Source organism: Sinocyclocheilus anshuiensis, unplaced genomic scaffold, assembly GCF_001515605.1.
Source record: "Sinocyclocheilus anshuiensis isolate Anshui unplaced genomic scaffold, SAMN03320099.WGS_v1.1 scaffold476, whole genome shotgun sequence".
NCBI lineage: Eukaryota > Metazoa > Chordata > Actinopteri > Cypriniformes > Cyprinidae > Sinocyclocheilus > Sinocyclocheilus anshuiensis.
The window spans coordinates 1519737-1530983 of NW_015554139.1; the positions used below are offsets into that span (position 1 = coordinate 1519737).

General features: G+C 43.6%; 1 pseudogene; it reads left to right on the plus strand.

Moving 5' to 3' along the window:
* LOC107670438 (protein sidekick-2-like) overlaps nt 1–278 on the plus strand; it is a 143277-nt pseudogene extending 142999 nt beyond the window's left edge.
* Nucleotides 279–11247: the final 10969 nt, after the last annotated feature.

The following is an 11247-nucleotide window of genomic DNA, read 5'->3' on the forward strand; positions in this document are numbered from 1 at the left end:
TACCACCTCTGCTGCCCCACAGCAATCCATCCCCGCAGCCCCAGGGCCAGGGCATCCTGTTCAGGCCCAAGGGCAGCCGGACTCCCACCCCGTCACTGCTGACCTCTGACAACCACAGCCAGCACACCCTGTACAGGCCCCCTAGCAGCCTAGGCACCTCCGCCCAGGTCCCGGCCACGGGATTCTCCTCATTTGTTTGATACAAGACTCTCATTTCAATGACAACACACCTGGGAGGGACTCCTGCAGTATTATTGGTCTGTAATTTTTTTTTTTCTCCGCACCTTGTTGGACATCAAGAGCTGCTTTTGGATTTCATTTTGCCAGGTGTGCAAGTGTATTGTGGGTTTATATGTGTGTGTGCAAGAGCATCGAAATGCAGACAATCATTCTGAAGGGAATCGTTTGTTGATTGTACATTTTAAAATATATTCGCTTCATCATTCACTGAAAAATAAATTTTGTGTCCAAAATATAACAAAAAAAGAAAAATATGGCTTGACTGCATATACAGTGGAGTCCAAAAGTCTGAGACCATCTCGAGTTTTCTTTTTCTTTTCTTTTTTTTCCAAGTTTCGTTTAAAGGGATAGTTCACCCAAAAATGAAAATTTGATGTTTATCTGCTTACCCCCATGGCATCCAAGACGTAGGTGACTTTGTTTCTTCAGTAGAACACAAACGAAGATTTTTTAACTCAAACCATTGCAGTTTGTCAGTCATATAATGTCAGTAGATGGGAATCACGGCTTTGAGAGTCATAAAACATACACAAACAAAACCAAATTAAACTCTGCCCTGAGCGCGTTCACATCTTCTTCTTCAGCCGGCGCGTGAGGCCTCTTCTTCTTCTTCTTGCTTTACGGCGGATCGCAGACTTATAAGTGCATTACCGCCACCATTGACACTCCCAATTGAGATTGTAGATAGAGTGTCAATGGTCCATTTGAGAGATAGGTGGCGGTAATGCACTTATAAGTCTGCCGTAAAGCAAGAAGAAGAAGAAGACGCCTAAACACGCGCCGGCTGAAGAAGAAGACGCAAAGGCGCTCAGGACAGTTCAGACATTGCGGTGAAAATCAGAGGTAAAAAACTATATAAATACTGTTCAGTTTCAGAAGAAGACGCGAACGCGCTCAGGACAGTTCAGACATTGCTGTGAATATCGGAGGTAAAAAACGATATAAATACTGTTCAGTTTCTTGCACAGACCGATCGTTTTGTGTCTTTTCACATCAATGTATCGTCACGAGCCGCAGGATTTAATTTGGTTTTGTTTGTGTATGTTTTATGACTCTCAAAGCCGTGATTCCCATCCACTGACATTATAGGACTGACAGACTGCAACGTTTTGAGTTAAAAATCTCAGTTTGTGTTCTGCTGAAGAAACAAAGTCACCTACATCTTGGATGCCCTGAGGGAAAGCAGATAAACATCAAATTTTCATTTCTGGGTGAACTATCCTTTTGAGTTTTAGTATTTTGAAATATTTAAGACAAAGAAAAGACAAAGCTCAAGGTCTCATACTGTTAGACCCCGCTGTAAATATTTTAACAAACTGCATTTCACATAATGCTGCAGATTTCCAAAGCTCATCTTTATCATTGCTCTGTTTGTGATATTGCTCTGATGTCATTCACGCAGAAATCAATGACAGAATATTTCTGAAAGCAAAAATATCGCAACTGTGGTTTTGTAGTAGTGTCAGTCTCTTGAAACTGAAAAAAGAGAAAATTCAACTCCTTAGACAAACTTTACGGCCTTTCACATTTGAAATAGTTAACCCTGGGTCATCGTAAACCCTGAGTGAAAGGAATTCTGGGTTATATTGTTTCACGTTTCACATTGTTAACTGTTCATAAATTACCCGGTGTTTAGAATTAATCCTGTGTATTCATAAACTGATGTTTCACACTGTACATCCCTAATACCCGGGTTAACGTTCTTATTTGCATATTTGTCAGTGTCATTGATTGGACAAACGCAGCATGCGACCTGTTTACACGACGACTTTAGCATTGAGCATCCTCATATTATTACAAGTTTTTCCTAAATGGACTTTTCAGACTATGAAGGTAAGAATAAAACAATCTTTTCTTCAATCCAATTCACTTGTTTTCTGTCACCAATTGACATGTTTCCCCTCAAACGCTGAAACAACTGTTTATACAGCGCACAGTGTTTCTGTGACTGTCCAAAGCACATGAATATGAGGCACGCGGTCGGGTTTCTGTTGCTAAGCATCTAGTCGTAAGATTCTAATACTGCATCATTTCACACTGCACAAGTTTGACAACGTAATGCAGAGTTAACAGCACAGAAGCAGGCTTTCATAACCCCGGGTAAAAAAAAACGGCGCTAACCCTGCTTCAAAATGACAAAGTGTAAAACGTATCTTTGCATGGGGTTAAAAGCGGTGTTTAGAATGATGATAACCCAGAGTGAAGTGCAGTGTGAAAAGCTGTTTTGAGGAGGGAAAAGCATGGAATTTCTGTAGGATTCATATGGTTCAATTTTTATTTATTTTTGCTTACTATTTGCTTATGTCCAACCAAGGAGACTTTGCAAGGGATAAGGCTTTGGGCGCTAACATTGTGTCATTATTTTCATCCTATTTTGATACATTTGGGATGGAAATTTGACTCATTATGTGACTAAATGCATTTTATTCTGCATTATTTATTGTCAGTATTGGGTCAAAAAGTTTGTACAGTTTGTTGAGGATCACCATCCATTAGTTGGTGCCACCATCACCAAACTTCAGTTTTCAAACCCATGGACAAATAAGAAAGGGTTACGTCACTTTGTGGAAAATAACACCGTATTCCCAAGATATAATCAAATAATGCAAAATATATTGATGTTTTAATCATGCATTTGCATTAAGCAAAGTGTAACAACTGTGAATTTGTGCCAATATCAGTCTCAGAGAGTTTTTGTCTGCTTCTTAGACTAACCGAATGCTAAGGATCAGAAAAGGAAATGTAATTTTTTTTATAGCAAAATTTTATTTCAATACAATTCCACATGCATTTATGTTCGCAAATAATGTCTCATCTGTAATGTCTTTGAGGGTATAATAATGCATTTGGAAAAAGAAAAGAAAATAATTTTGATAGAAAAAAAATATGAATATCTTAAAGGGACAGCTTAACCAAAAAAGTGATCATGTTGGTAACCACAATGGACGGTTGCCATTGATTTCCATAGTATTGTTTTTTCCATACTATGGAAGTCAATGGCTACCAGCAACTATTTGTTTACCAACATTCTTCAGTATATCTTCTTTTATGTTCAACAGAAGAAAGAAACTCATGCAGGTTTGGAACAACATGAGGCTGAGTAAATGATGACAGAAATGTCATTTTTGGGTGAACTGTCCCTTTAACAATACTCATGCGATCAAGAACAACCACTCAAAATGTCTGTGCACATTTGTACAGACTGTCTGTGATTTGTACAGATGAGTCGCAAATGTCTTCAAGTCAGTCTCACGTTCGGGGTCTGTTGATCAGAGACTGATAAAAATGTCTGCTCTTACAAAATGACTTTGTATGTATTTCTCTGAATATATTGTAGAATGTGTTTTTACGGCTCACAGTTTGACATATAGTGTACACATACAGTATGCTTACGTGTATGTCAGCAGATATGCTTCATTTATTTATAATCGATGGGTTTTATACTCTAAATTAAGAAGAACAGCAGCCGTATTATGTGGAAACTATTTTAAAGGACTTGAAAATTGCGATGTTCATGATTCACAATATCTCCTGTCTTGTTCTCTGTGAGGTGACTATCATTGTACAACCCTTGATGAATTATATTGGACCAAGGCATGGTTCATATCTAAAATAAATGACTCTATTTTTCAGTGTTTTTGTTGATGTCTTGCTTTGACTTTGCTGAAGTTCAGCAAACTGACATTTTTTTGTCATTTTAATAGGGAAAAAATGTACAGTAACATTTTAGTTACCATATACACTACTATTGAAAGATCTAGGGTCTGTAAGATTTTGAAGTCTCTTATGCTCACCAAGGCTACATTTATTTGATCAAAAAACAGTAGAAACAGTAATATTGTTAAATATTTTTACAATTGAAAATAACTGTTTTCTATTTGAATATATTTTATTCCTGTGATGACAGGCTATTTTTAGCATTAATTGCTCCAGGCTTCAGCTTCATTCTAATATACTGATTTGCTGCTCAAGAAACATTTCTTATCATTATCAATATTTAAAACAGTTGTGCTGCTTAATATTTTTGTGAAAACCTTTATATTTCCAGGATTCTGAAATGCATTTATTTGAAATAAAAATCTTTTGTAACAATGTAAGTCTTTTCTCTTACAAAGAAAAAATGACAGACCCTACATTTTGTACAATAAAAAAAATATAAAATAAAAATAAATAAATAAAAACACAATAAATGTAACTGTAATGTAAAATTCTATAAAAATTGTTTTGTAGAAGTAAAAAGGATTAAGGATGACATGTTAGATTATATTTTATTTAAATAGTAAAATGTTTAATTTATATATTAATATTTTATTTATTTACTTTTTTGAATATGTATTATCAATTATGTACGTTATGGGGTTTTGTGTTGCGTTTGTATAATTTAGGGGCCGTTTACACGACAACATTTTCAGCCAAAAACTTTTGGGAAAAGGGAAACTTTTTATGCGTTTTGACTGTTTGTTTACACGACAACAGCGTTTTGGGGACTGAAAACGCATATTTTTGAAAGCGGGTTTCAAAGTGCAAGTTTTTGAAAATGGCACCGTTATCGTTTCCATGTAAACACCAAATACGGGAATCTTTGAAAACGGTGATGTCATACGCGTGCGTAGTACGTGTTAGGTATGTAGACATGCGCAGTACGAGTCGATTTTAAAGGCAAGCACAAACAAACATACACAACAATGGCAGAGTACATGGTACTGTTGTTGCTGCTCACGAGTTTGCTAACGCTTCTTCATCAAAGTGTGGATTTACTTCACCAATATTACAACCAACAGCGGAGACACATCATATACACATGGCAACAGGTACTGTTTACTAACAAGGTGACAGCGCCAACTACTGGCCTGGCATACGAAATACAGCGTTTTTGGTCGTTTTCGTGGATATGTGTAAACGCGAATCGTTTTGAAAACGTCCTGTATACGTGAAACTTTTTAAAAACGCAAGGGAAAAACTTTTCCGTTTTTGACTACACCGCTGTCGTGTAAACGTAGCATGTCCACACATACACGGGTATTTTTATAAACAGAGTTTTTCCTTTCGTTCCTCCGTTTTAAAAAACATCTCCGTCCACATGAAAACTCAAACGCATGCTATGAAGCACTGTCAAGAGCATTTGAACAATAGGATACTTGCGTAACCCCGGTTCTCTGATAGCATTAAATGAGGGGTCTCACTATGGGATACGCCCCTTCCGCGTATTCCTAGAAGCCCTATTACATTACGCCAGCCCCAATTGGCTGGCAGACGTGACGTTGTGTCTGGGAGTGGCCTCCCCACCCCTCAGTATAAAGGGCACAACACAACGTCACCACGACATTCAAAACAAGCACACCTCTTCCTCGCTTCGCACAGCAAGGAGGTTGATCTGGTGAGACACCTCACTTAATGCTATCAGAGAACCGGGGTTACGCAAGTAACCTGTTGTTCTCTTTCAAGCATACGTTTCGGTGTCTCACTATGGGATATCCTAACTCCCGTATTGCCAGATAGCCTGCCTCGAAGTCTCCTGCCAACCACAATCACCGCATCCAGGGCTGAAGGAGTCATGACTCACATTCCTACGCTCAATACTGCATGTGCTAAAGTTTGAGCTGTAACATCCAGTTTATAAAACCTTGCAAATGTATGCGGTGAGGACCAACTCGCCGCTTCGCAAATATCCTGTAACGTGACTCCTTTAAATAGAGCCCACGAAGTTGACATTCCCCTTGTTGAGTGTGCACGTAAACCAGGTGGGGACACAAGGCCCTTACTGGAATATGCCAACGAAATCGCCTCCACTATCCAGTGCGAAAAGTTTTCACTGTATTCCCAGAACATGTTGCAAAACATAATTCCCCAAAAAATGTTGCAAAACATCTTAATACCCAGCGGGACTGTGTGCATTCTCGCCAACTGATTATTCGCAGCGTTCTGGCGCCATCGTGTGGCTGAGTTGTGAACGAGTTTATGGTCTGTACTGCGCATGCGTGGCCCTGGCACAACCGGGCTCTATTTTCCACACAGAGCATCTGGGAACTTCGAAACTCGTCCCTTGTCGAACGCTGAACATCTGAGGGTCGGGAGCTAGCGAACAGGGGGGCTGTGGGCTCCTTTCCCCGGGGAAGACCCCATCAAACTGCCTTCTTCCTCCTCACTTCCTGAGGATGAGGTTGAGGAGCTGGCTGGACCGTCTGAGCTTTTGCAGGTGGATAGTTCTTCCTTGGCCAGGCAGTTCTCTATTCTGGGACTCCGCTGTGACCTGCTGCATTCACGTTCGGTCTCTGCCGTCTAGGAATGTGATAGCTGGGGGGTGGGCAGGCCATAACTTGTGCGAAGGTCTGCCAAGGTGGCGGAGGGGATGCAGTCTGTGCCTTTCTAGGCATACAGAGCTGCAAAGCCTCATCATCCCTCTTCTTTTCCTCGCATCTCTTTTGCATCAGTGTCAGAGCCGAGCCAAAAATGCCCTCTGCGACCACCGGTGCATCCAGGATGGCTTCTTTTTCCCTGTCAGAGAGATTCGCCAAGTTAAGCCAAAGTCCTCTCTCTTGATTGTGGCCATGGCCTTGCCCGCGGCTTGAACCACGCATCTCTGAAGACGCAGAGAAAGATCCGTAACGACACAGATCTCTTCCCAGTGCGTCTGACCTGGCATGGTCGACGCTTCGTCCTGCAATTCCGCTTGGTACGCGGTCAGCGCGGTCAGTGCGTTCAAAGCCCTGACAGAGAGAGCAACTGCTTTATAAGCACGTTCCGTCATGCTTGACATGCTTGACTCCGCTTTGGATGGCAACGTCGGATTTACAGCCGCCGTGTGCTTTGGGTGCAAGTGCGCGCGAGGCCATTCGTGCGCCAGCGCATCTATCCCCAGAGGCGCGCTCTGATCTTTCAGAGAGAAGAACAGAGGACACTGAGCATTGTCGTGGGACGCGAACAGATCCACTGTCGCTCTGCCATATATGCTCCAAATCTGTTCGACCACTTCCCTGTTCAATTTCCACTCCCCGTAGAGGGGATTGCCCCTGGACAGCAGATCCGTGCCCTGGTTCATGACACCCTGTACGTGCGTCGCTCTCAGGGATAAAAGATTGGCATTGCTCCATAAAATCAGTTTGCGTGCTAACGTGTGCAAAGAAAGTGATCTGAGACCTCCCTGTCGGTTTATGTAAGCCACAACTGTAGTGTTGTCCGTTCTCACGAGAACATGATGCCCTTTCAGAAAAGGAAGAAAATGCTTCAGCGTCAGAAAAACGGCTAGCATTTCCAAATAGTTTATGTGAAGATTGGTCAGTTGTTGACCCCATCTTCCATTCACTATCCTGCCCTCGTGAATGCCCCCCCAACCGGACAACGACGCGTCTGTTGCTATGACTTGTCTGGCTCGAACCACGCCCATGGGTACCCCTTGAACCAGAAAGGTCGGGTGTCTCCACTGGCGCAGTGCCAAGACTGCCTCTGACGTCACTCTCACTCTCCTCCGGGAGTGACGTAATGGGTCCAGCCCCTGAGACGCTACCCAGCGTTGAAACTCTCTCATGAACAGTCTGCCTAAGGGAATAACTATCAGGGCTGAGGCCATCAGTCCTAATAGTCTGAGGCATGTGCGAAAGGAGACACAGTTTCCTCTCTGAAAATCGGTCATGCAACGAGTGAATTTTCTCACCCTGTCTTCCGACAGTCGCGCTCTGAATGTCACCGAGTTCAGTGACAGCCCCAGATATGTTATAGACTGTGTGGGAATTAAAACACTCTTTTCGATGTTTAATTTTAAACCCAGTTTCTGTATGTGTTCCAGAAGCATAACTGTGTGTTCTCTCGCTTCTTGCTCTGACCGAGCTGTCACCAGCCAGTCGTCTATGTAAGTAGCGAGACAAATGCCTTTCTCCCTGAGCGGAGTCAGGGCTGCTTCTGTACATTTTACAAACACTCGGGGGCTGAGAGACAAGCCGAATGGTAGAACCAGATATTCGTATGCCACGCCAAGGAAAGCAAACCTCAGGAATTTCCTGTGGGGTGGATATATCTTTATGTGAAAATATGCGTCTTTCAGGTCGATTGATGTAAACCAATCGCCCTGGCGCACTAATTTTAGGAGTGTAGAATGAGTGAGCATTCTGAACTTGTACTTCCTTAAGTATTTGTTCAGTGCACACAGATCTAATATAGGACGAAGAGCTCGAGTCCCTTTCTTTGGGACGAGGAAGTATCTCGAGTAAAACCCGCTGTGGCTCTGCTCGGGTGGGACCACTCTTATCGCCCTTTTGTTCAACAGAGAGGAAATTTCTTCCTGAAGAACATGCTTTAATTCTCCCCGCAACTGAGAATGAATTATCCCTTTGAAATGCGGGGGAGAAGTGGCAAACTGCAGTCTGTACCCGAATTGTATTGTCCTTAATACCCAGCGGGATCTCTGCCGTCTAGGAACGCGATAGCTGTTGGGTGGGCGGGCCGTAACTTGTGCGAAGGTCTGCCGTGGTGGCGGAGGGTGTGCAGTCTGTGCCTTTCTAGGCATACAGAGCTGCAAAGCCTCATCATCCCTCTTCTTTTCCTCGCATCTCTTTTGCATCAGTGTCAGAGCCGAGCCAAAAATGCCCTCTGCGACCACCGGCGCGTCCAGGATGGCTTCTTTTTCCCTGTCAGAGAGATTCGCCAAGTTAAGCCAACGTCCTCTCTCTTGAATGACCATTGTGGCCATGGCCTTGCCCGCGGCTTGAACCGCGCACCTCTGAAGACGCAGAGAAAGATCCGTAACGACACAGATCTCTTCCCAGTGCGTCTGACCTGGCATGGTCGACGCTTCGTCCTGCAATTCCGCTTGGTACGCGGTCAGTATAGAGGTCGCGTTCAAAGCCCTGACAGAGAGAGCAACTGCTTTATAAGCACGTTCCGTCATGCTTGACTGGAAACGGTCCGCTTTGGATAGCAACGTCGGATTTGCAGCCGCCGTGTGCTTTGGGTGCAAGTGCGCGGCAACTAATGGCTCCATGGGGGGCATTCGGAGAAGTCCTACCTCCTCCATTCCCTCCACATCGAGAGCGGATCCTCCCTGCACGGGCATTTTGCTGGTGAACGGTTTGTCCTTCCAGGTCACCGCAACTTCCTCCAGGAGCTCTGGAAACACAGGAAGGAGCTGCCGTGCTGCCCGTTTCGCTCTCGGCAGCCTCTTGCCCTCGTAGCGAGACTTTACAGCCTCTGCTACCACGGTCGGCCACGGAATGTTTAGTTTCTCTGCAGCGCGTTTGCAAACATCCTGCAGATCAACACTGAGAAGAGGGGATGGTGCCCCGTCCGCATCTTCCGTGGATCCCGCCACGGCGAGGGGTTGTGCCGGGAGCGCAGGGGGGAGGAAAGGGGAGTCCTCGAAATCTTCCTCTTCTTCAGAGAGAAGAAAGTCCGATTGTCCCTCTTCCTCGAAATCAAGCGCGTCCTCTTCCTCGTCCGTGCTGAGCACACTGGGAAGAGGGATGCAAACGTCAAGCTGTTCACCCCAGGATAAAGCTGCCGTGGCAGGCAGCTCTACAGGGATGGGTACCTGCGGAGTGGCAGCTGGAACGGGGCTAGGTGACATGAGGGGATCGTGGCCTGACAGGCTAGCTTGGCGTGCTAGCCTGCGACGAAGGCTCTTCATAGTGAAGCGTGCGCAGTGTTCACAGGAACTGAAAAGTATACCTAATTTGTAGGCTTCTGGTGTGAAGCGAGAAGAGGTTTTTGAATGTCGTGGTGACGTTGTGTTGTGCCCTTTATACTGAGGGGTGGGGAGGCCACTCCCAGACACAACGTCACGTCTGCCAGCCAATTGGGGCTGGCGTAATGTAATAGGGCTTCTAGGAATACGCGGAAGGGGCGTATCCCATAGTGAGACACCGAAACGTATGCTTGAAAGATAACTCTGGTTTCGCTGTCTACACGATAACACTGCAACCAGAGTTTTTTAAAATCTTCACCCTGGCAGGCGTTTTCAAAAATGTTCGGTTTCAGTGAACTGGTGCTTCGTTTGCGTGTGAACGAACGGGCTAACCGCGCAGATAAAGCTGCGGTTTTAAAAATAACCATGTTTGTGTGGACAGGGCATCACAATAGTGTCAGGTGTGTTGCCTTGATGGTGTGTTATGTTTGTGTGGCAATAATGTGTCCGGTCTAAACATGTTTATTAGCTACAGTTCATGGAAAGACCAGGTTTTCAGCATATAATAATATAATATATTATATTATATTTGGCCATTATAGCACTAGTCAACAACAACGGTATATTTTAGTCTCATTTAATGCATGACTCTTGTTTTGACATAAAAAAAAATCCATAAAGAGGAGAGATGTTTCAGCAGTTCTTGCCTCATTCCCCTGCAGCTACAGTGGAGATAGATTTGGACCAGATGAGAATGGGTAAGTGAGCACTGAATCATTTAACATCCAAAGAAACTGAGCTTAGATGTGGAAGAGTTCTCCTGGAGATAATCTCTTTATTCCAGGCCGGAAAGCATCGATCTGGACATCAGGGGGTAAGAGCAGAGATGTCACAAGAGAGATGAGAAATAATAAGCCATGTAGGGAGGAGAGGCCAAGCTTATAGTATGGCCATACACAGACAAAACCCATCAACAGTCAGACCTACCAACATTACAAGTATGCTTTATCTGTATATGAAATTAAATCAACACATATAAAATGTTAAGGAAGTAATTGCATGATACAAGATGCAAGATTGTGAAGAAGACTTTCTCAGTGTCACACTGTTTATCCAATTATGAACATGAAAGACTTTTAGTAATAATGTGCTGCTCCGTTCATATCATTTAACAAGTGAATGGCTGTATTTTTTTTACTATGTAACTAACACTGATGGTTCAGGATGAAAGAAAAACAAAAAACAGTGATGGTTGAGAGCAGATAGTGATCTCACTGTTCAAATATGTCTTTCTTCTGTACACACAGTGCCAAAGGCCTTGAACTGCAAGAGGATACTCCTCTTTAGGCACATGTCTGAGGTGCAAATATACACATAATGGCCGTTTGCAAATT